General features: G+C 44.9%; 1 protein-coding gene across 3 annotated transcripts in view; it reads right to left on the bottom strand.

The window, feature by feature from the left end:
* The window catches only part of GLCE (glucuronic acid epimerase), a 390159-nt gene that overhangs the window by 242444 nt on the left and 122537 nt on the right, over positions 1-25178 (bottom strand). The window contains exon 1 of one of the 3 annotated variants that reach the window (XM_085644649.1): positions 23677-23818. The exons of the other annotated variants lie outside the window; for them this stretch is intronic. The gene's annotated coding sequence lies outside the window, so the exon portion shown is untranslated. Of the gene's footprint in view, positions 1-23676; positions 23819-25178 lie in introns of those variants that run through there. 3 annotated transcript variants of the gene reach the window in all.

The raw sequence follows: 25178 nt of genomic DNA, 5'->3' as shown, positions 1-25178 counted from the left end.
GCCTAGACAAAATGGAGGCCTGGATGATGACTTGACGAATGGAAGGATCAAAGAAACCCAGCAGCGGTTTGAGCCCATGCAAGAGTCCAAAGCTGGTCCTCGCAACTTTTTTGGTTTGGACCTGGAAACTGAGGGCAGAGTCTACCCATACACCCAGATTTTTAACCACCTGTTTGGGGGCGGGTGCACATCCCAAGGTTGCAGGCTACCAGCGCTAGCTCCACAGCTCAGAGTCTCTCCCTACCAGCAAAACCTTGGATTTGCTGGCGTAAGCTGGAAGCAGTTGACAGTCATCTGCTCCGCAACAGCTGCAAGATCGCTCCGGAACTTGAGAGCATCCTGCGTGGAGTCGTCAGAGTGCTACTACCAGCTGAGTGTAGGAGAGTAGGATCTGCTTCTTATAGTTACCCCCACTTTTAGCGGATGTATCACTGTTCGACTTAGTCTGACTGGGATCCTGCTATTCAGGACCCCAGTCTAGCTGCTTTCTCCTCTAAATTGATTGCATGTACTTTAGGTACACTCCAGATTGGATTCTGGGGTACCCTCATCAGTCCCTAGTATATGGTATACTATGTACCCAGGGCATAGGTACCCCAGAGGCCTCCCAGGGGCTGCAGCATGTATTATGCCACCCCTGAGAGACCATTCAAACTGACACCACAGGTCTACTACTGCAGCCTGTGTTAGGTGGTGCATGCACACCTTACTTAGATATAGGTTCACTATATCTATTCTAAATCACTGCACATATAAACCGATCAGTCACCCCTATGGCAGGCCTTATCAATCCTGAAGGCAGGGTGCTGGGTTTTAAGTGAGAGGGTGCACCTGCATGAGCCGAGCCCCTCTGCAGCCTTCGAAACCTATTTTCCGGGGTTGGGGTGTGAAGTAGCCAACAATATATATTTAAGTGCATTATAACCTTGCGGTAAATGCCAACGTTAAAACGGCTGCTTAGAAACATGTGGTGTTTGGTGTCAAACACCTTGGAATCATACCTCCACACCAGTAACCAGGTGTGGGAGGTACGATTCCTCCCTTAGAGAACCACTACTGTAGGTCACCGGTCTACCCAGTACCAGCTTTCTCGACCTGGGCACCAAAAAATGGATGCTGCCAGCCACAGATACGAGTCTGCCCTCCTGCTGCTGAGCCAAGCTCGAGCAGTGGAAGGCCTGACAATAGGTTGCCTGTCACAGGGAGGTGTGACCACATCCCAGACAGGATTTAGTGTATTGGGGCTGGGTGGGTGCACTCAGAGTGCTTTGAAGTCTGCACTGGGGGCACATTTGGTATCCCTGTGCATAGTCCAGCTCAAACTGGTTGAGCCATTTGCTCCTGCTCTGGCGTGAAACTGGACAAAGGACATGGGTGTAGCCATCCCTCTGTCCTGACCCTTCCATAGGTGGGTCCCCAGAGTTTGTCTCACCCCTTCCGTGGGTATAAAGTAGGAACATCTGACTACAGGACTTTAGATTTTACCTGGACTAAACTCTGCTACAGAAACCAAGTACCGTTAACGCATCTTACCAGTTTTCATCTCCCGAGCTCCTAAGGACTCCGAAGATTTCTGCAACACAGGAGGTGGGTTCCCAAGCGTCCCCGAGGTCGATCAGTTCTCTCAGCAATCCTGAGAACCGTATCCCTCGTAGGGACCGTGCAACCTGAACCCCTGTGCACCATGTACTTTTGAAGCAGCATATGCTTTTCGGCGATCCCTGAGGCTGTGCTTTGGGCTACTTGTAGTCCTGACCACAAGAAAGTAAGATTTCCGGCCTACACTCAACAAGTGGTCCATGGGCTGATATTTTGCGATTCAGCTCGAGGTCCCTTTGCGATCCCTGGTCCATTGGCCAGTCGGGTCCTGTGACGGTAACTTTGACTTTCAGTGGGCTTTCCTGGTTGCTCCAGACATGCTCTAACTCTCCAGTGCTTGGAGAGTCCCCAGGACCTTGCTGGTCCTCACCAAAGCTTATTTCCTCTGCCGCGTGGGATGCAGTTGCCAAGGTTTGAAAGAGTTTGCTGAAAGTCCTCTCCGAAGTGTCCTTAATCTTTAAAATTCCAACCGCAACTTTCCAATAGGATTGTACAGAGTTCGCGCCTGTGTTCACACACTACACCCGTCCTCCGTGGGTCCCCTGTGTCACTACTTTGGGTGGCTCCAGCGATTCTACGTGCTCTTGGCACTGTGTCTAGTTAAGTTGTGGTTGTTATACCACTTTCTTAGTATATGGTTCGGTCTCCCCGTGGAACCCACTGTGTATTGTGCTATTTACTGTCGTTCTAATGATTCAATATTGTGTGCTTTGTGCTCTAATCTCATAAAGAGGTTAGTAGAGAGTGTTTAGTAATAAATACATTTATTTTATATACATCTCTTATGTGGTTCTCCTTTCATTTGGTCATTCAGGAGGTTCTGATCTGGTAAAACAAGCTGCTTTACATTCCTTCGAGATTTAGCCTGAAGGCTGCTCTCCATAGCTGCCACTAGGATAGCTTTCAATAAAGGTTGTCTTTAACCTAATCATCAATAAGGGTTGTTTGGACTGGTACAAGGTGCCCACTTTAATTAGTGGTCAGCATATGCCAGGCCAACTTCTCACACGGAGTATCATCAGCATATGATACTACCGTTAGTCATCTGCTCCTGGCCACGGCTGCTAACGGTTGGACATACAGATTGAATAGCGTAGGCTCAACACTGAGCCCTGTGGATCCCCTTGTTTGATAGTATGCATCAGGGAGGCGAAAGGGGGGCCGTCACCTGGAAGGTTCTCTCAGAGAGAAAAAAGGCAAACCATCCCGGGGCTGGGCCCTTGATGCCAGCCTCCTCCACTCCAAACGTTGCAGCAGGATCTGGTGGGATACCGTGTCGCACGCGGCACTGAGATCTAATAAAATCAGCGCTGAAGTGCGTCTGGCATCTAAGGCTACCCTCAGGTGTTCGATCACAGCTAGGAGAGCAGACTCGGTGCTGTGGCCCAGGCGGAAATCATTCTGAGAGGGGTCAAACGTGCTGTTATTTTCCAGGAATCCTGTCAAAATGGAATTGATGTAAGCCTCAGAGATCTTGGACACCCACGGCAGGAGAGATATGGGCCCAAAATTCTTCGATTTGGCAGTGTCCAAAGTAGGTTTTTTCAACAGAGGGACCACCCTAGCTTGTTTCCAAGCCCTAGGAACGACCGCCATGGACAGGAACATGTTGATCAACTGACACAGAGGTGTAAGGAGCACAGGCAAAGATTTCATAAATTGGTCAGGCTTAAGAGGATCTGTAGGAGAACCCTTCTACATAACATACGCAACTCATCCTGGGAGATCGAAGGGAAGACAGCGAGAGTGTGGCTAGAGAGGGGTCTATGAACGGGACCTGAACTCATCGAGGTTGGGGGGGGGGGGGGGGAGGGGGGGGAGGAAGGTCCTATAAATGTTCTCTACCTTCTTGATAAAGAAGGTGGCAAGATCCTCACATTGCTGCTCAGACGAAATCAAAGGTGCTATAGATGACCCTGCCATTTAAGATCTTTAGTAAAGAAAAAATACTTTTAGCGGGATTGCTACTACTCCTGATTTTGTGGCCGCCATTTCCTTCTGGATGGCCCTGTGATAGTTCTTGATGGCTGCCTCATAATGCCCCTTCAAGACCGGGTCGGAATTTCGTCTCCATGCCCGTTCCAACCTTTTGTATGCTTTCCGCATAGTAGCGAGCTTATTGTTATACCAAGGACTGGATTTATTATTCTAGTCTTAGACCACTTAGCAGGGATAAGTGTGTCAAGTGGCCGCCGAATCCAGTCAGAGCTTATCGGCTGCATCGAAGTCATCAGGCATGCGGAGGGTGTTCATCGAAAGGAGGGCATGAAATTGATCAATGTTTAGTTTGTGTCAGGGACGTTTAAAAGATGACTTCTGAACCACCCTCTGAGAGGGCTCTATCCCGAGAGTGTCATGGGTATCAAGTAATGATCGGACCAGCTCACCAGGATAGGAGTGTTGACTGTGAGGGCAGGAAGATTAGAAAAGACTGGGTCAAGCAAGTGGCCAGCAGAATGGGTGCGGCCTAGAACCAATTGAGTCATCTGACAGGCAGCAAGATCTGCTAAGAAATTACCCATTTCTGAGTCATGTGAACTATATAAATGCAGATTCAAGTCACCAAAAATGCTAAAATTGGCAGATCTCATAGCCAAAGAGCCGACAGCATCAGTGAGTGCTGCCCTAAACTCTTTAGACTACACCGGCGGGCAGTAGAAGAGTAACCCGGACATAGTATAGCATAGGATCTTTATTATTTACCTGCTACTGGTAATTTAGAATTATTGCAAAACAACAGTTGATGGACAGAGTGGGGGAAAATGTTTGCATTGTCAGCATTCCATCCATCATTTGTTTGCTGTAACATTTTTCGCCCTAAGTGGGATGGGTATGCGCAGACGTGGTTCCCTTGCTCACTGTGCCACTGGATTCAAGCTAGCCTGGCTGAAGAAGGGTGACATACCCTGAAACCAGTCCCAGGATGCTTGTTTCCAGTCCACGGAGGACCTGGACTGGCAGTTCAGTCTGGACTGTTCCCATGGGCCACAGGGTCAAGACTGATTTGCATATGGCTGGGTCCAAACTGGGTTGGTTTAGTGGGCAAAAGAACAATGGATTTAACCCAGATCTTTTGACTGGGGGAGAATGTTTGCATTGTCAGCATTCCGTCCATCATTTGTTTGCTGTAACACATTTCTAATTATTGGCCTGAATTTGTATTTTTTGGCTTTAATATGATTACTGGTACTGCATTAGTGTTTGGTTAGCTCATTTACTCACTGGGCTCACCAAGTTTCTCTTAGCTGGTGTCCCCCCCACCCCCTCTTGTTCTTGTTTCTTCCAGCTCCGATGCTGCTCACGCCCTGCGCCCTCCCACCTCCCTGACATCCACTTCCAGGTCTACTTGTGGAGGCCACTAAACGGCCGTGCTGCAGGCATGCCAAAGGCAAGCCCGTCTGCGCCCATCTGATCCTGGTCCGCACCTAGCGCCAGGATCTCTCGTCCCCCCACCATCCGCCGCTATACCATAAAAGAGCTCATGGCCCTGAACCCTGCAACATCCACTGCTTCATGTCCTCTCCGCACCCCACCAAGTGACCTGCCACCACTGCCGCTTCTCCTGCTACACAGAACCTCCTGTCTACACCGGACCCAGCGCCACTGCGGCTCAGATAACCACTAACAAACCGGAACCATTCCAGTGCATCCTGCTCAACACCCGATCCCTCAGGAAACACGCCATAGAAATCTGGGACACCATCAGCACCGTAGCCCCGGTCGTGACCTTCATCAATTTGACATGGCTTAACCCCACCTCAAGTGCCAACATCGCCCCGCCCCTGCCATCACCAAGCACCACAGCTCCTCCCACCGTAGCTGGGGCAAGGTAACCGAGACCCAATGGACTCAGATGCTCAGCTCCACACCACTGAAAATGTCAGCAGATCTTGACTGGGCTGTCCACAACCTCTCCGCCTGGATCAACATGAGCGCCAGCAGAGCTGTCCTGCTGCAGCCAGCAAATACCAACAAAACCTCAAAACAAGCCGGCTGGTACACCCCAGAGCTCAGAACCACCAAGCAAAACTGCTACCGACTCAAGAAGTGATGGTGTATCACCAAGGAGCCCTCCGACAAAGCCACTCACAAAGCAGCCCTCAGCAACTTCCACCTGCGCATCAAGGAGGCCAAAACAGCAATCATCACTAACCGAATCGACACAGAGACGAACCACATGCAGGAACTCTTCGATTCATCAAGGAATTCTCCAACCTGGCAGCCACAGAGAACACCATCTACCCATCCCAAAAACTCTGCGGCACCCTCTCAACCTACTTGGACAGAAAGATTGCCACCATCTACTACAACTTTGACCCCCAACCCACCTTGTTCAGCCTCAATATCCTCAATCAACCATTAAACACCAGCTGAATAAACAAATCTCTCCACTCACCACTCAGACCATCATGTTTTCAATCAACTCTGAGGCACCCACCGACCCCTGCCCCCACTATCTCTTCAACCTCGGAGCCAACATAATCAGCACTTCCATCTGCACATCAACCATCCCATTAGGATGGAAACACGCAGAGGTCAGACCGCTCATAAAGAAGCCCTCTGCCAAACCCAGAGACCTAAAAAATTACGACCAATCTCCCTGCTCCCATACCCAGGCAAAGTACTCAAGAAAGCCATTTACCAACAGCTCACTGATTACCTGGAACATAACCACCTACTTGACGCCTCACAATCAGGATTTCAGGCCAACTATAGCACTGACTGTCACCACAGATGACATTAGAACCCTCCTGGACCACGGAGAGACTGTAGCTCTGATCCTCCTCAACCTTCCTGTGGCATTTGACAGTCTCCCACCGCATCCTCATCGCAGACTACACAACTGTTGAGATGGTGAACGACTTCCAATCAGAAGATCCAGGGAACACAGGAAGCAGTAAAGTTTTCTCTTTATTTAATAGCGCTTAATACAGCAGGTACATTTAGAACTCCAGGATACAGTTGAATGCCCTAACAGCAATACCCGAGCCATATATATATATACACGCATCTCATATTTAAAGAATAACCACCCGCGAGCTCCCAACTAACATGTCATTTCAAGGGGCAAGAGAGACACACAAAGGCGCGTGTCTCTACTTGCCCGCTTCATAAATAAACAATATGCCACACACACGGGCCCGCACAAGGATCCCTATATACCTTTCGCGCTCGCGTGTATGTAACAACATCGGCATATAGCAACACTTCCTCAAGTGGGTCATCTCCTGCTTTTCAGGATGCACACAGAGCATCCATCTACCTCCCTTCACCTCCGCTACCAAGGACAACATATGCGGCGTGCCCCAAGATTTATCACTCTGCCCGCCCTGTTTAACATTAACATGACCTCCCTCGCAGACGTCGTCAGATCCCATGGACTCAACAAAATCTCCTACGCTGACAACACTCAACTCATCTTCTCGGTCACCGATGACCCCTCCAACGCCAAAACCAACTTCCACAACGCCTTACCGATGTAGCCAAATGGATGAGAAACAGCTGCCTTAAACTTAACTCTGACAAAACAGAAATGCAAATCTTCAGAAAAGACACCTCAGCATGGGACCACAGCTGGTGACCAGCAGAACTTGGACCAACACCCACACTGAGAGACCATGCACGAAATCTCGGCATCATTCACGACAGCCAACTAACCATTAAACGACAAGCAAACACAGTCTCCTCCTTCTGCTTCCAAACCCTGCGCATGCTCCGCAGAATCTTCAGATGGATCACAATTAACACCAGAAAAACCATCGCTCAGGGTAGCATTTCAACCCACTGCTCTTTTGCCCACCATGCCACCTCAGTTTGGACCCAGCCATATGCAAATCAGTCTCAACCCTGCTCTAGTAAGAACAGTCCAGCCTGAACTACCAAACGAAGTCATCCTTGAACCAGAACACAGGCAACCCAAGACCAGTTTCACCCTGATTGGGAATATTTAATTAGGTTCAGTGGCACAGGGAGAAAAGGACTGAAAGTTATTGCATGCTTAGTTTTTAAATTTGGACTTAATGGTAAAGTCATATTTTAATCCATAAGCAGAAACATAACTTTGTAAAAATATACTTTAGGCTGCATGAGCCAGTCATTACACCTCCAGAGCTGGAATACACATTTTTGGCTGAGAACGTTTACAACTCTGAGTCAGTGGACAACGGATGGTCTCTCAGCCCAGGAAAGGCCAAAAGGTGTCAACTGCTGATTACTTAGCAATAGTTATCTGGGGGTGTGGATATGAATAGCTGTCAGAAATAAAAGAGTAGGTTTAGCATTACCGCTTTTGACTAGGAGATAGCAAGAAAGGCTTCTACCAGTCATTAAAATGATCCTTATAGATAGCCTGTCCTCAGTCACAGAAGGGAGAAGCCCAGTTCTGCCACTGATCACACTTTTAGAGCTTAAATATACAACTTTGGCTAGGAGTGTAAACAACTTTAGCTCAGAGTGCAAAGGCTTTCCTCCAAGCCCAGGAAAAGCCCAAGGGTGTTAACTGCTGACCACTTAGCAAGGATTAGCTATCTGGTAACGGACAGAAACTGTTTGTAGAACAAAGGGCAGCTTTAGCACAACCTCTGGACTTGGAGATGCCAAGATAGTAAGCTTCCAGCCACAGTAGAAGGAAAAAACAGTTTTGACCGTGTCAGGTAGGATCGTGGCCAGGAGTCAGGTGGCAGTTGGGTGCTGACATCCTGAAACAGGGACCCATGTGTTGATTTCCAGGCAAGCAAAGAGAAGAGTTGGAAAGAAAGGTGGTGGGACTCTGAAATTGTTAGGATTGGTCAATAGAATTCCTCCAATCACTAGCTAGTGCACAGAATTAATCTGGCATTTCCACCACAATGTCCTCAGAACATTCCTGGAACTGGGAAGTCTCCACATGAAAAAGTCCCTGTTTAAAGAAGAAGAATCTGGACTTCTGACTGCTCGCTCCTGCTGGAAAAGTACTCACTCAAGGACCTGTGGATTCTGCTGGTACCCAGGGAATGAAACTGCTCTCCAAGGGTCAAGTGGTTGACCTCCAGTTTACCTGCTTCAGGGACATAAAAAGCAGAAGGATTCCTCACTCCAAGAGGGCCCAGCTGACTAACGAGGACTAGACTCCACAAGACACCTGGCTGGAAAGAGACTTGGTGTCTAGAAGCCTTGCCCACAAGAGTAAGGGGCTGTAGGACTCTCCATAATAGGCTCTTCCAGCAAATGGAGACCAAGTCTGAAGGTAAAATCTTTGACGGGACAAACTGTTTTGTGTATATGATCTCTGCTCCATCGCAGTCGGCCTGACATTGCACCTAGGTTCTGGTCCAACTAGAGCTGTTTTTCCCGCTTGAATTTTTCAGTTTTTCTATTAAAAACTTTAAAAATTCAGATCTCCAGTTCCCCTTAAGCTATTCAGGTGACCATGGTGTTTTTGGCTCGTTCATCTTCTCTCTATTTTTCTATATTGGTTTGGAAATTGTAAGGTATGGTGTTCTTTACTTTGAAATTGTTAGTGCTGCTTAAACAGAGCATGTACTTTTCTGCGGATTTGCTGCTACTTCTGCCATAGCTATCAGGGGTGGAGCAGAGATTCTCTCAGAACTGCATTTTGACCTATACAGAATTGACAGAGGGCCCAATTAGGACTTTGGCAGTCCTCCAGCGGCACCACCACTGTGCCGTCTGCTGGAAGACGGCCAAAGCCATGGTGCGCCCGCTCAGCGGTCTCATAGCAGTGGGCTGTTAGGGTCACTGGCAAGCCTAACATGCAGGCAGCCAAAGTGACCGCGCCGGCAGCACATACCTGCACGTCGTGGCATGTATGCCACACCGTGCAGGAACAGGGGTGCAATTACAGGGAGGCACTACATGCCCGCCCCACATGAACCCCTCAGGTCCAGATCCAGCAGAAGGCCCTGTTAGGGACCCCCTTGTTGCTTCATCACCACCCTTCTCATGGCAGGCTCACTGCTATGAAAAGGGCGGTGAACAGGCAACTCGTAATATGCTTAGCAGTGTTGGCAGCGACAACGCCAGCATATTCATGCGGTTACAGACCGCCGGCTCAGCGGGATCCTTGATCCCAGCAGTCTCACTGCGGTCCGACCACCACACTCTGAATCCTGTGGGTAGACCCGCAGTGTGTCGGTGGTCAGTCTGCCACCACGAGTACGGCAGTCCTATTGATCGCGTTGTCGTAATTCAGCCCTTAGTTTGGAAATGGCCAACTCAATAATAACCCCATTTCTGACTATGAACTTCGCAAGGAAACTAAGTCAATTTTCTTGTAAAATCGGGGCAGGTATCTATGAAATATTCTTGGCCTCATGTTTTCTGCAAATTTTAATTGGTAGAACAATTTTGCTTTAACCCAAGTGAGGGTCCTTGCAACTGTAAATAGAAATAGTTCAGGCTTGTTGACAAGACGTATGGAGGATTTTCCTCAATACAAGTTTTCAAAGCTATTTTAGGTAAAGTAATGCAAAGAGTTGAAAGGTAAATAAAGTAAAAAAATGTTGGTAACAATTTTTAAACTCTATGGTGCAAGGACAGTGAATGGGGCTGAATGCTACAGCTTGGGATGATTTAGCACAATCACGTTGTTTAAGATTTGTGTATTTGCTTAACGAGCCTTTAAAACAAGAAAAACTCTCCTGTGTATTTTGGAAGACATTGAAATATAGGATTAACATTTTTTGATTACAGCTTTGAGTACAAATAAAGAAACTATTAACAATGAGGCAGGGGAATTGTTTTTTCCTTTAAATTTGCAAATTTTCCACCTAACGACAGTTGTAAATTCTATCTCGCCGAATAAAGATTTTATCCAACCCACAAAGGATCTACTCAGTATTTAAGATCCTTTATTTCTCCCCATTAAATCTCTCAGGGCATCCTAAACAATAATTTTGTGATATCTGGCTATATATTTCTCTTCCAAGATTCAAAAAATATATGCAGAAATGAAGAAATTTGTGGTCCCCGTAAATGATTGCCCTTACTCTGTCCTTTCTTCACCATTACGGGGGCGTGGCTTGGCATCAACCGAAGATGGCCGTTGCCTCAGAGGGCTCCGCGGCAATTCGGGAGAAGTGCGGACTCTCTGGCGGACATTCCCCTCCTTGCTGCTCCTCCAGGACCAAGACTGCCATGGGACACATTCCGCCACCGTTTCAGGCCTTTCTGCGGCTTCGGTGAGCATTTGAGCATTTTTTCATGATAAACGCAATAGACGTGTTTTTCCTTCACCTCGCGCCCGCCATTTTGTGCATCATGACGCTCGTCGCCTCATCGCTTTTTCGGCGATGAATGTTTCCATGGACATTTGTTTGGTATAAAATCCTGCATTTTCTTTCTCCAATGCATGATTTTTAACGCTGGGGTTATTCTTAATGCCTTCACTTGACCCTTGATCTGGAAAATTAGCTTTTTGTAGCTAGTCTGTTTCTGCTGGCACCTTATGAAAGGAATGTGATGTTTGTTGGAGCTTTTCTTCAAAGGACTGCCTCCTCTTGATATTTTCTATACTTAGCCAGTGGGATACCTGTTTTTCTCAACCCCTTTTCTCTTCAAATTTAAGAGCACTGTGGTTTCTTTGAGGAAACATTACTTGAGGCAACCAGCGCTACATTACTATTTGAAGTTGTATGGGGAGAACAAAATCTCGACGTAGTGTAGCTGGTCCTCCCATCCCTTTTTCCTCTTTGGCAGACCATAATCCCTATTCTATTCTCTCAACAACTATGGACAATATTGAAAGCCCTACATCGTCGCCTCATATGGACGCTCTGGTACTATATGCTAATACCTCACTTCCCTCAACTACTCTTGCTCCGAAATGACCTACCACTTCTAGTAAACGGGTTAAAACAAATCCTCCATCACCTACCACATCTCCTCCACTAGACACTATGGAGGTGTTGCTTGAGGAAATGCGAGCTCTTCGTCCATATATGGAAGAGACAATTAAACGTCTTCAATCCTTGGATGACAAGGAGTCTACTGTGGACAATAGGATCATACTGATGGAGCGACAAATGGATTCTGTCCAAGATATAGTCCACCAAGTGCCCGCTGTACAATCTGATGTTCTCGCTCTCTCTCTCTCTCTCTCTCTCAGGAAACAGGTGGAAAATTTGGAAAACCGCAGCCGTCTCAATAACTTGCACATTTATGGCCTAGCAGAGGGTCTGGAAGGTTCAGATGCCATCTCTTTCTTTAAAACATTTCTTACATAGATCTTTGGTCTCCCTTTGTCTCCTGCTTTGAACATCCAACAAGCTCATCGTTCGGGTCAGAATCCAACTACAGCATCCTGTTCATCCAAACCCAGAGGAGTCATCACCTATTTTTTTTTTTTTTTTTAAGAGTATACTGACTTACTAAGGGTCTTACAAACTACTAAATCTAAAGATTATGCCAAGACAACAGCAGAACGGCGGAAGACATTTCTAGCTATGCAACCAGCTCTCCGTACTCGTGCTCGTGCTCGTTATGGACTTTTCCACCCCCGCCTCTTCAAAGTTACATACTGAAATAAAACGACGACTTATGAAGATCCTGCTCTGCTCCAGAGATTCTTGGACCAATGCAGTGAAAATGATATGGACATATCTCGCTTTGTCCCCGTTTAATTGTTGTCCTCTTATGTTTTTTTGTACTTTCTAAACATTTTGATATTTCATCTCTCAACCTATTTCATGTTGTGTTAATGTACCATATTACATATTTCTCACTTGTTCCTATTTTCTATCTTTTTTTATCCGCTAGATGCAGTAATTTTGCGTATGTAATCTAGGTCATCCCTGGTTGGTTCTGGATTATGTCCTCCTTCCCTGATCCGCCCAGAGTTGCCCGGTCAGCTGTGCTATTTTCCCTATGTGGCTTCACCACCACCCTCATCCTTTTATGTTATTTGTAGTAAGTCAGTGTGTTTTTGAATCTTCTACCTTGCTTTCTTTCTTCAATGTATTCACCTTTCTTTCTTCATTGTATTTTCTTCCTTCATTGTATTTTCTTCATCCTTCTTCTCTTACTTCTGAATCTCCTTGTTTCTCAATGATGCCTTTTTCTTCGCTTTCCTTTTTTTCCCTCTTTCTATTTCTCTCCTCTTCTTTCTTTCTTATTTTTTCTGTTGCTCTCCTTTTCTCTTTCATTTTTATACTCTTCTTCATAACTACATTTCTTTTTGCTTTTACTAAGCAATTTAAATATTCTTTGGTATAACTGCATATTTACTGTTATTCATTGATATTTTTTACTGTTCTCCAAATTTCAATTGTTATATTGATTATTATGCAATGTTTATATTGTTCTCTCTTGTAAATGACATTAAAAGTAGTTTCATGGAATGTTAAAGGTTTAGGCTCCCCGATCAAACGTCAGAGGGTTCTCTCCCATTTATAGAACTTGAACTGTGATAAGGCTTTATTACAAGAGACTCCTGTTGTAGATAAAGAAATTCTTAAACTTAAAAGATTATAGATGGGTAACATTTTTACATCTCCAGGCACAGGTCATCGCAATGGCGTTATCATTTTATGTCATAAGCTTCTTGACTTCCAGATTATTACTCAAGAATCATGTACCACTGGTAGATGGATTTCTGTCTCACTTTTACTTAATAACATCCCCATGACTCTTTTTAACCTTTATGCTCCTACTGCTCCAGATGTCACTTTTTAGACAACTATTTTATCCAAATTAATGTCCTTTCAAGATGATTATTTATAGTTGGAGGTGACTGCAATATGGTTATGGATCCGATTATTGATCGTAAATCCACTTCTAAATTCATTCAATCCACTATGTTCTCCCAGTTTACCTCCACTATTCAACAACGGTCATTAGTAGACTCATGGCCCTTATATAACCCTACTCTTTTAGTGTATACTTTCTTTTCCACAGCACACTCTTCACATTCTCGCATTGACTACCTCTTTACCTCACAATCACTCACTCAACATATCCTACAATCTGACATTGGTTCTATCCTAATTTCGGATCACGCACTGGTTATTTTAAGTCTAGATATCTCTTCTCCTACACAAGGCACCAGAAGGTGGAGATTTAATAATTCTCTTCTCCTAGACCCTAATTTTACCCTGCAATTTGAATCTTTTGCTACTACTTTCTTTACTATATCTCATCAAATCGTTTAGGACTCTTTTGAGGCAGCCTCCAGTTTTTTTATTCTTTCTTTTGTATCTTGTCGTAAGAAATCTTCTCTAAATTACAACATCTTAGGACACAAATTTAGCATTTAGAATCTTCCTTTTCTAGCTCTGGCTCTAAATCTTGTTTGGATGAGCTTGTGTGCGCTAAATTTCAATTCAACAAACTTTCCACAGACAATGCCAACTCATTTCTACTTCAATCCTCCTTAAATTCTTTTTATTTGCATGTTCAACAATAAAACAAATACAATTCTCTGCAGTGTGAGTAGGATATGTGATCGACAACACAGCTCCCCACCAATACAATAGTATCAATATGATAACCAGGTGCAAACCAGTCATTGCACGGTAAGTCTCGCATGAACCCCCCACCTCCGCCCCCCCCCCCCCATCCCGTACACCCCCTACAGCACCCCATGATCTACCTGGGTCTCGTCCCTGTCCGGCTGCCATCAGTGTATAGCACTGTTTTATAATGCTTGAATCGTAGTTTGAGCCAACCAGTGTGTGAATGGTTCCCATATGTCCTTTGGCCAGGAGCGCACTGGCAAGAGCTCCCAATACAGAGCGAGTTGTGTCTGGCAGTAGATAGCGCTTTTAATCCATTCCCTAATGTTCGGCGATGTAGTAGCTCCCCAGTGCATCGCAACCTGTCTTTTGGCAAGCAAAATGAGAATGGCCGGCAGTTTACGGTGTTTAGGCTTGACCATGTGTAAGATCCCTAGTAGTGTAGTCTGCGGAGTGCAGGGGATCAGTAGGCAAGTGATTGCACGTACCAGCTCCATTACCCTGGCCCAGAAGGAGGCCAACGTGGGACACTCCCACGCCATATGTAAGAACGTCGCTCCGCGTGCACTACAACGCCAGCAGTTGTCTGTGTCCCTCAAGCCCATGCGACAAAGCCGGCTAGGCGTGCGGTATATCATGTGTATGTATTTAAAATGTATCAGTCGGAGTCGATAATTAGGGGAAAGGGCCTCAAGCAGTCTACAGCAAATATCCCAGTGTTCGTCAGTGATTTCGGTACTCAGTTCCGTATCCCACATACAGCGTGCCGATGGGACAACAATTGGATGATTGCTTTGAATGCTTCCGTACAATCGGGATATTAGTTTACGCCCTGAGTCCACTTTGAGCACATTCTCCAGGGCCAACAAGTCCGGCAGCGGCGCCGGAAATGTGGGAAACAGCTTTTGACATGTGTGGCGAAGCTGATAATAGAGCAGTGTGTCGAGTATCGTTGGGGCCTCCGCACATCTGTCCCGGCGTGATGAAGGTATCGCCCGGAAAGAGGTCCCCCCCAGTCTTAAGGCCGTGTGACGCTGCGCGCTCCCCGGTTTTCATGTTTAGCAGCGGGGGCCACATGTAGTTCCCGCGCAGGGGCACCGATTTGGTATAGAGCAGGTCCAACTGGGCTCGGCGACGCAACCCGTCCCAGGCCCACTTTAGTGCGTGCACAGTGCCAATTTCTTTGCATCTCCTCTTGCGTGGTGCGTATAGGGCCGTGTCAAGCGGCAATGGGGCAACCCTATCCGTCTCTATCGCCACATGCGGCTGAAACGGCGTGGGGTGTACCCAGTAGTGCAAGAACTACGCCTGCGCGCAGTAAGCATACAGCGTGAAATCCGGGGCTGCCATACCTCCCTGTCTCTGTGGGAGAGTAAGGGTCTCCCAGGCCTCCCTCGGCTGCCTTCCACCCCACGCCAGCTCTATCATCTGCGAGCGCACTTGGTTCAGAAAATGTGTAGTCAGGGGCAGCGGGATGTTGACAAATAAATATAGTAGCTTGGGTAGGATGACCATTTTGGCCACAGCTATTCGCCCTGCCAGCGAAAGGGGCAAATGCTTCCAGCGGTTAACCCTTTCCTCTACCCATCGCAGCGCAGGCCCATAGTTTTCTGTCCATAATTCCTGCATATCCGCGCTAATCCATATCCCCAGGTATCGCACCGGACCGGTCGCCCACTCCAGCGGGCAGTCCGTTGTGAAGCGGGGCGTCCCAGTCGTCAGGGGCAGAATGACCGATTTCTCCCAGTTTATAGTCACCCCCGATAGCAGACCATAGAGCAGCAACTCTCTCTCGTCATGAGGGAGAGATTGTCCTGTGGATCAACCACATAGACTGTAATGTCATCCGCGTACATAGATACGGTCAGTGCCCGGGACGAGAACCCGATGCCCCTGGCTGCATGATGTTGCCTAATCCTGGCCGCCAATGGCTCGGTGGCGATCGCAAAAAGCAGGGGTGACAGGGGGCAGGCCTGTCTCGTGCCCCTGCTAATGGCAAAGGGCTCAGAGACAAGCCCGTTCACCCGTACTCGGGCAGTGATGGTAGTGTAAAGTAATCTGATATAGCGAATAAAAGCCTCACTCACCCCCATTCGCTGCAGTAGAGGAAATAGGAATCCCCATTACAGGGAATCGAACGCTTTCGTGGCGTCCAGTAGTACCGCCACAGCTTTTACGTGCGGGGCCAAAAAATGCATTCTACTTCAATCCTCAGCCAAATATTATGGCGGCCAGAATAAAGCAGGGAAACCTCTAGCCAATTATTTAACAATTAAGAGAGAACGTACTAAGATCAGCTCTATTCTTGACTCTAATAATCGTATGCTTTATAAAAATTAAGACATTTTGTCGAAGTTCACTCACTTCTTTCAGTCTCTCTACACCCCTGACATTTCTGTTTCTCCAGATACAAACTCTCAGTATCTTTCCTCTATCACCCCTCCTTCCTCTCCAGATCTAGACTTTTCGGTGTTAAATAACGACATTAAAGAATCTGATATCAGTAATGCTATTCGTACTATTAAACGGGGAAAAGCACCAGGACCTGATGGTTTCACCATTGAATTTTACTCTCATTTTTCTTGTTTCCTTATTCCCAAACTGTACCAACTATTTCACTTCTTTATTTCTCTAAAAATCTGGAGGATCTTTTCAAGAAGCTTTAATATGTTTAAAACCTAAAGACTGCAAAGATCATACTCTGTGTAAGAATTTTCGAAATATTTCTCTAATTAATCTAGATTATAAGATTTTTGCCAAAATCCTAGCGTTTAGCTTAGAGAAATGTCTACCCTTGTTAATTGGTCGTGAACAATGTGGTTTTATTAAAGGTAGGCACCTTTCTGACAATACTAGACTCTTTTTCAATGTCCTTACTAAAGTTAGATCCTATAAAGATTCATTAGCAGCCATTTATCGAGACGCTGAGAAAGCCTTTGATAGAGTGGGATGGCCTTTTCTTTTCTCTACTTTATCATGGTTTGGTTCGCCATTTATAAATTATGTTTCTTTACTCTATTCCTCTCCAGTTTCTTCTGTACTCTCAAATGGTCTTCTTTCATCAAACTTCCAACTGCACCGTGGAGTACGACAAGGTTGTCCCCTTTTTCCATTCCTCTTCATTCTCGCCTTGGAGCCTTTCTTAATAAAGATCCGTTTAAATTCCCAAATCACGGGTTTTAAATATAGCTGTAACCAATTGAAATTATCGGTTTACGCAGATTATATTTTGCTCTTTTTGTCCCATCCACAATCATCTCTCCCGGCTTTATCAGAAGTAGAATCCTTCGCCTCTGTATCCGGCTACAAGTTAAATTTTGATAAATGTGAAATTCTTCCATTAAATAAATTGTGCTTTTCTGCGGATTATACTGCATCCGGTTTCAAATGAAGCACTGACAAAATTAAATATCTGGGCTTATGGTTTAAACCCTCTATTAAAGATTCTATTTTTACTAATTTAAAAGAACTCCAGTCCTTTTTGAAGTCTGCTACATCTAAATGGAATCCTTTGTTTTTAACATGGTGGGGTCGTCTTGACACAATCAAAATGATGTTAGTCCCGGTTATCCTTTTTTATCTTTTCAATATCCCTATAACTATTGCCAACTCCCATTTTAAAACCATATATTCCGTAAAAATTTAGATAATATGGAACAACAAAACACCCTGCATCTCCTTGCACAAACTTAAAACGCCCTAAAATCTTAGGAGGTGTTAACTTCTCAGACTTCCAGATCTATCATAATGTATTTTCTCTCAAGCAGGCCTCGTTATTCTTATTAGAAGACGATGATTCCCGTTCACTACCATTATGGGTTGACGTCGAAAAGTCCTTTTTTCAGCCATTTCCCTTTCAAGAAACCGTATCCTTCTCTCAATTACCTATTTCTTTTTCTCTCCCTATATTCAGTAACTCTTGCAAACTTCATAAACCTTTATTTACCAATCATCTTTCTCCTTTAGACGAATTTCTTCAATCTTCCATATGGTATAATAAAGATATTAAACTAAATAACCAAGTTCTATTTTGGAAAGATTGGCATCTTAAGGGTCTTCACATCATGCCTGGATTATGGCAATTTGCTGTACCTGGGAGCAACTAACAACGCCATAAATCGCCTTCAGGTATTGCAGAACGCGGCAGCCCGCCTCATTTTAAAATTGCCCAAAAGAGTGGCCTCCAATACTGCCCTTCGGACTCTTCACTGGTTGCCAGTGAGGAGCAGGGTTGAGTTTAAGGCCCTCTGTACCTGCCATCACATTCTCACTGGGAAGGCGTCAACACCGCTCCAGAACCTGATCACCAGGTACGCACCCACACGCTCCCTTCGCTCCTCCTACGGAGGCCTTTTAAAGGTCCCGAGGATAAGATGGGCTCGCATGGGAGGTAGATCTTTCCGTTATCTGGTGGCTAAGAGCTGGAATGCTCTACCTTTGGACCTCAGTCTTGAGTCATCGAAACCTGGTTTCAGGAGGAAGTTAAAAACACATTTATATACACGCTAGCTTGCACAGTCCCATTGGCTGAGTCTGTGGGAGTTCTTTTGTTCTAGCGCGGGGACACGCTTTGTGCGTAACCAAGCGCTCTATAAAATTCCCTTATTATTGGGTTCATCAGCTCCGTCATGAAAATAATTGTCTGTCCTTCTCTTCTGCTTAATCACGCTTTTCCTTTCCTCCATCATATCTTTCCAAATATGCCTCCTTGCTTTCTCTAATCTAAACATCCTATCGCACCATGACATCCACAACTCATCCCTCCTCTTCACCCATGCATGCTTTATCCATCCTGTCCCTCTCCCCATCACCATCACAACACTACCAATCCCTATCAACTTTTTTCATCCATTAGAGATAAAACTGAAGTGGAAATGCTCTGGGAGACTGATCTTCAATCCTTCCTTTCTACGTCAACGTGGAATAAGATTTGGATTAAAATTAGAAAATCTTCCCGAGCTGCTAATACCACCCAAACTTTGTTCTACATCTACAACAGATTTTTATTTACTCCCATCTCATTACACAAAATGAATCCTACTCTTTCTACCTCTTGTTGGTCCTGTAATGCGAATCCAGCAGACCTAAAACATATGCTTTTCCTATGTCCTCCGGTTCATAGCTTTTGGAAACCAGTCTGGGCACAGATTAATACAATTTTTCATATCCAAGTCTCTTTTTCTTTTGTTAATATATTTTTAGGTAATCTTTCCGATGACTGGAATTCACAATCTGGTCATTTCCATATCATTGAGCTACTCCTTGCAGTTGCCTTCCAACAGATTACCTCGTCACGGAACGATAACTCCAACCTTTCCTATCATGCTTGGTGCTAGGGAGTTTGCTATGACTATAGGTTAGACAGAGCATATGTTCACCCTATTTCCGTTCCTATTAAGAGAGACCTCCTATGGTTACCTATTACCCATTTTCTTGATGTATCTGCACGTGCATCGCAAACTCATGACCCTCGAATTGAAGAAGTTCCTAAACCTCCATGAGTAGTATTTTAAATGTATATGCATATATATATTTCATGTTGTTTCCTCTATTTAACCATTTTGCTCAGTTTCCCTATATCTTTTAAGTTTTATTGTTCTAAATCTTAATAAACATATATAGTAGTTATGATATACTGACAATTGACTACCCTTGCCCTTTACCTCTTTTTGTTCCTTTTTCCCTTTTCACCTCTATTGCCTTGCCAGTTTGCATACAGATTTTTCTTATGTTAACATTTTCTCATTATACTGTATTGCATTTTATCTTGCATCAATAAACTTTCTCTTAAACTTTCTTCGCCACTACAGTATTTGGTCTTCTTTCATGCCTTCCAGCCTCAGAGAGTCTAAATATATGCAAATATAGGTTAAACCCGGATTTCCCAATGATAGCTATAAGATCTCAATTTTACGGGCTTGATCATTAGTGGTTGTGCCTGTGACTATTAAAACCATCAATCTATCCCTCTTTATCTACGAATTAGGAAAAAGGAAAAGCCAAGCTATTGTTAAACATTTTTTTTTTTAAAAGGCCAAAATAGATAGGTCTAAATTTCCAGCATTAGCACCATCACACACATTCTTTTCCTGTGCAAAATCACTAAACAAGTAGTAGCCAACTGGAAGAATCTAACCATCTAGCTCCATGGTAATTGGGTTTTTGCCCTGAAAGAGGGACAGACAGAATGCACACTTGCCCTTGATGAGAGAAGACATTTTGTGAATCCGGGTGATTTTCTGCCCTCCTTTAGCTTGATTCATCTGAAGCCTGCAACAATATGCGTCACATAATTATTTTAAAATCGGCTTACAGGGAAGGTCTTAAGGGACGAGAACTGGCATGGTTTGCGTCCTTTCTAAAATACTGCTCTCAGATAGTAGCACTTTCACCATTAAGTTCTCCTGAGAAGAGGGTCACTTCTGCGGTCCCTCAGACTTCCTTACACTTCCCTATGCTGTTTAGCATTTACATCTAGCCTCCGACTTCTCTTATCATGTCCTTTGACTGTTCAGTCATCTCATATGCTGATAACTCTCCCATTATAGTGTGCTTGGATCACTAAGCTCTTTGTTAAAAAAGTTACCTTCTTGTCTTTCAAATGTCCAGTACATAAGGTCTCTCGACTTTCTTCAGCTCAATGCAAATGAAACAGAACTTTTAATATTGGCCAAAGATACAGACAGATGGCAAAAGTAATAATGGTCAATACCTGGGCATGAACCCTCTCTGGGCGGTCAAGTTTAAATCTGTTGGTGTTTACCTGGACAACCTTCTATCTATGCATCATCAGATTAAAGCTATGTTTTCTTGTTCGTTGAACTCTAAAGCAATTAAAAAGTTGCTGCCTTTCTTGCCTAAATGGTTACATGTGCATATATTCACAAATGTATGAGAGGCAACACAAAGCTGGATTTACTGTGTTAAAACAGTTTGAAGCTGATTGGAGAGTCCACACAAAGCTTGTAAGATTCAAGTGTTCTTTAATCCACAATTCGGTACAACCACAGTCACAGCCAACGCGTTTCGCCCAAACATGGGCTTCTTCAGGGCAGATGGTGTAAAATGATGACACAGTAGCTGTCGCGAAAAAAGGGTATCTTTTAATAAAGTATACCTTGCCATGTAAGGGCATTAAAGCAGTGGAAAGGCGTATGCAGGCATAAGTGAAGTTCTCAGTATTCAAGGAATCCTGGTTATTCGGATTTTGTGTGTGAATTCCTTCCATGGGGGGCCTGTAGTGCCGTGGTATCCGTCTCAACACGGCTTTAATGCAGTTACATGGCAAGGTATACTTTATTACAAGATACCCTTTTTTCGCGACAGCCACTGTGCGTCATCGTTTTACACCATCTGCCCTGAAGAAGCCCATGTTTGGGCGAAACGCGTTGGCTGTGACTGTGGTTGTACCGAATTCTGGATTAAAGAACACTTGAATCTTACAAGCTTTGTGTGGACTCTCCAATCAGCTTTAAACTGTATTAACACAGTGAATCCAGCTTTGTGTTGCCTCTCATACATCTGTGAATATATGTTTATTTTATGGTCTTTTAGGCAGCTGGCCATCGGAGGTGGGCAATACCCTCACTACTGTATAGTGACATGTCTAGGCAGTGCATTCACTTATAACCTAGCTGCTTTTTTCTATAATTGTTGGTTACATGTGCAGGTCAAGTCATTTAGACCTGCTTCTTTCCAAGTTGAATATTGTAATAATTTCTTTGTCTTCCTGTCTATTCTTTGACTTGCAGAAGGGGTTTTAGTGTATCTAGCTGAAGTGGAGAAATGCAAGGAAGCCTTTGTTATTATTTTTTTAAATATCCGTTTTATTTGTAGAAATTTAGAATACGATCCAACGTGGATTGTTCGAACACATATTTACACTTTTTAGCAACCGACACGGGTTTTGCCACCTGAACGGTTCGCCAAAATAGCTTACTCTAATATTAAGATATTCCTTTGGTATTCATGATGCCGTTCTGAAGCTGGTAATGTACATTATAGCCCCAATACTCCTCTGACCTCTTGGTTGAAAGATGGGGCTCTACCCCCGCAGCCGCGTGCTGGGCTCGCACTTTTGATCCAGTGTGAGCAAGCAGCACAGCCTGTGCAACTCACTCTTTGAATCAGTTGCAGAGAATCAAAAACTTTTGAGTGCATGTAAACAAATACAACCATGTCAAGTGTGCACCGAATTACACTGGCTCTGGTGAAGCAAAGGACTGTGTTCAATACCTTGTATCTTATGTACAGGGCAGTCAACAGTACTGAGAAATCTCCATTTGCCTCTCTTTTCAAGCAGAATAATTCTGTGAAAAACGTATGCTCCAGTTCTCAACTACTCTTCTCTATTTCTCGGGTCAAACATTCCAAGGTAGGGAGGCGGCCATTTCTATGCTCCCTTCCAAACTGTCAAATGCTGTCCCCTCGGATTAAATCCATCAAGTCCCATCTAATCTTTAGGAAGAAACGGAGGACGTTTATGTTCTCTTAATATGCTCTTTACTCTGTCTTTTCGGTCTAGTTTAGCTTTTCTCGAAGCACCAAGATGCCCTGTTGGGTGAAGGTAGCACTTTACCTACGTTTTCTAATCTATTATGCCAGTAAAAGAAACAAACATGGACTATACATGCTTAAGCTAAATGTGAAATTGATGTTAAAGCTTTTATTAGACGATTCTTTGTAGATTCAAGGAAAAGTATTTCCAGCCCACAATTAGGAAATAGAACTGTGAAACAAGAACTACTGCAAGTGGTTTGTTGTGTCAAATGCCTCACACGGATTTCAATTGCACATTTCTTAAAAGTGGTTTAAAAGACTGCATAAAGGACTGGTTATCAAGGAATGCTTTTTAGATCATGTGTAATTTTTTGAATGGTGAGACTAATGTACAAATATGAAAGTATTTACTAATACTGGCTGGAAGAGGTATTTCACAAGTATTTTCAACGTATACATTTGAAGCTTCAAGGTAGTGCAAGTGGTAGGAAATATGGAGATCGGGGTGTGCCTTTCAAGAGCGAAGAGGTGTTTTTTCGCATTTCATTATAGTAGGAAATGGGCGGAAACGTTTACACGATCAGGGAAGTCATTCCATAGCAGAGACTAAAAGAGCTGGCATGATGCTGGTGAAAGAGCGTCTTGTTAACTTTAATGTGTCACTTGATTAAGGAAAAAAAGAGTAAATGTAAAAGCACAAAATCAAACCAAACTGCAGAATCCAACCTTTGCGTTTCTGTTTCATTGAGACCAGGAAGAGCTCACAATAAATAATTATATAACCTAACATCATATTGAACATCTAGACAACTAAGAGACCGGTCCAAAAAAACGTAAAAATAAATAACATAGAAAGGTGACCCCCGGTTTGTGGCGCAGTCTGAAGCAGATGAACATCAACGAAAAGGGAGGGAAATACCATTTCAGTCAATGACATAGCTAGCTAGTAAAAGAAGGTACAGACAGGCCTATTGCCCACTGAAATGCCCAGCAGAAAATACAATTCACGTGAACAAGCTCCAAGTATATTGTCCCTTCGCAACCCTCAATAAGGGTTTCGCCTCAGAAATACACACGGGTCGTAATTTTTTGCTATGACAGATTAAACCAAACATTGAAGGGCACGTACGGGTAAATCAGTTCTGCAACGACAGAAAAAGCGCCCATCCGAAGCCGATACACCAAATCACCTGTTCAAGATACTTGCGTCAAATGTGTGGCTGGATCCCTGAGCAGGAAAACACTGTTTTCGTTTCCGAGTTTCCCCTTAGCTTGGTTTGTCCTCCCCTCCCCAAAGAAAGGACTCTGCCACCGCCCCCACCAATACTAAACCTCAATCCGATTTCGTTCCCCGCTATCATCAAAGATAAATTCCTTGCAAACCAAAACCGATAGGCAAGAATGAAAGTAAATATTAGACGAGAAACGAGCGCGCGACGAGCGCCTTCCGAGAAGACGGCAGTGCCATGGCAACCCGCCTGCGCTGGAAAATCCCCGCCTCACCCAGGAGTGCCAGGCGAATACTCAAGGGCGTGCGGGGCCATTATCCTACACTAATGTACCCGTTCTGCAGAATCCTGTCGCGGGGGCCTTAAAAGCACGCTTTGGACATAGGACATTATGTGCCCCTTAGTGTGCGACGAAAGTGAGCTTGCGCTGTGACAGGTGCGTCCAGGTTAGCGCGATGGTCACAAGGCACGTGTGTCCCCACACGGCTAGAAAAGGCGCGCTGTGGACGGTGTAAAGTTAGCGGGCCCTGGGCCCACATATTAGAATAAAGGACCACACTGACAGTTAGGTATGGTGCAGAACTGGCCCAGGGCACGTGCGCCCAGACCCTTTTATTTGCAGTGTCACCTGACCGGTGACGCCTGTGGTTGTTGTGTGTAGAGTGTGGGGTACAAGTACAACATGCAGAACACTAGAACGTGTCCAGCCAGACACTACAGACGGCATGCAATCAGAGAAGCAGCATCAGTGAGTTCACTGCCCCTGGGTTCAGCAACTCCTCACAGCCCGGGAGAAGTAACAAACACAAGAGCAGGAGTTCACAGCCCCTGGGGCATCAGCGGGTGCTTGACAACCACTGGAAGTCTTTTATACGTAGCTCCGTGGGGGAAACACCCTACAAGCCCCCAGGATCTGTGAGATACGTGGTTGTGCTACACAACACAACCCTGATATCTACAATTATTTGTATTAGTGAAACACCAAGACCTTAAACTCGAATACGCTCTGCGGCACACATCAACCCTCAGGGCATCTTTAATGAATGTAGGGGAGGATCTGGAACACTGCTGTGCACTGTACAGGCCACGTGAGGCTTGTGAAACACTGAGGCACCAGTGACACTGAAGTACGCACTACAAACTCCGGGGCGTCTGTGAAATAAGGTTGTTCACCTTACAAACCTCGGGACCCCATTTAAACACAACGGTGCCTGCTTCACCCACAGGGGTCATAAGGGCATGTGCGCTTTAAAAGGCCAGTAAAACAACGTTGTAACCTGCACAGCACCTTACCGTTTGGAAGAAAGGAGACTGGTGTGCTGTTTTTGTTTCGCTGACAGGGAACTCTTATCGTCGAGGGCCAAGACTTCTCACGTCAGAAGGGACACCACTGTACTTGTAA

Source organism: Triturus cristatus, chromosome 3_1 (assembly GCF_964204655.1).
Source record: "Triturus cristatus chromosome 3_1, aTriCri1.1, whole genome shotgun sequence".
NCBI lineage: Eukaryota > Metazoa > Chordata > Amphibia > Caudata > Salamandridae > Triturus > Triturus cristatus.
This window is presented reverse-complemented; position numbering and strand designations above follow the sequence as displayed.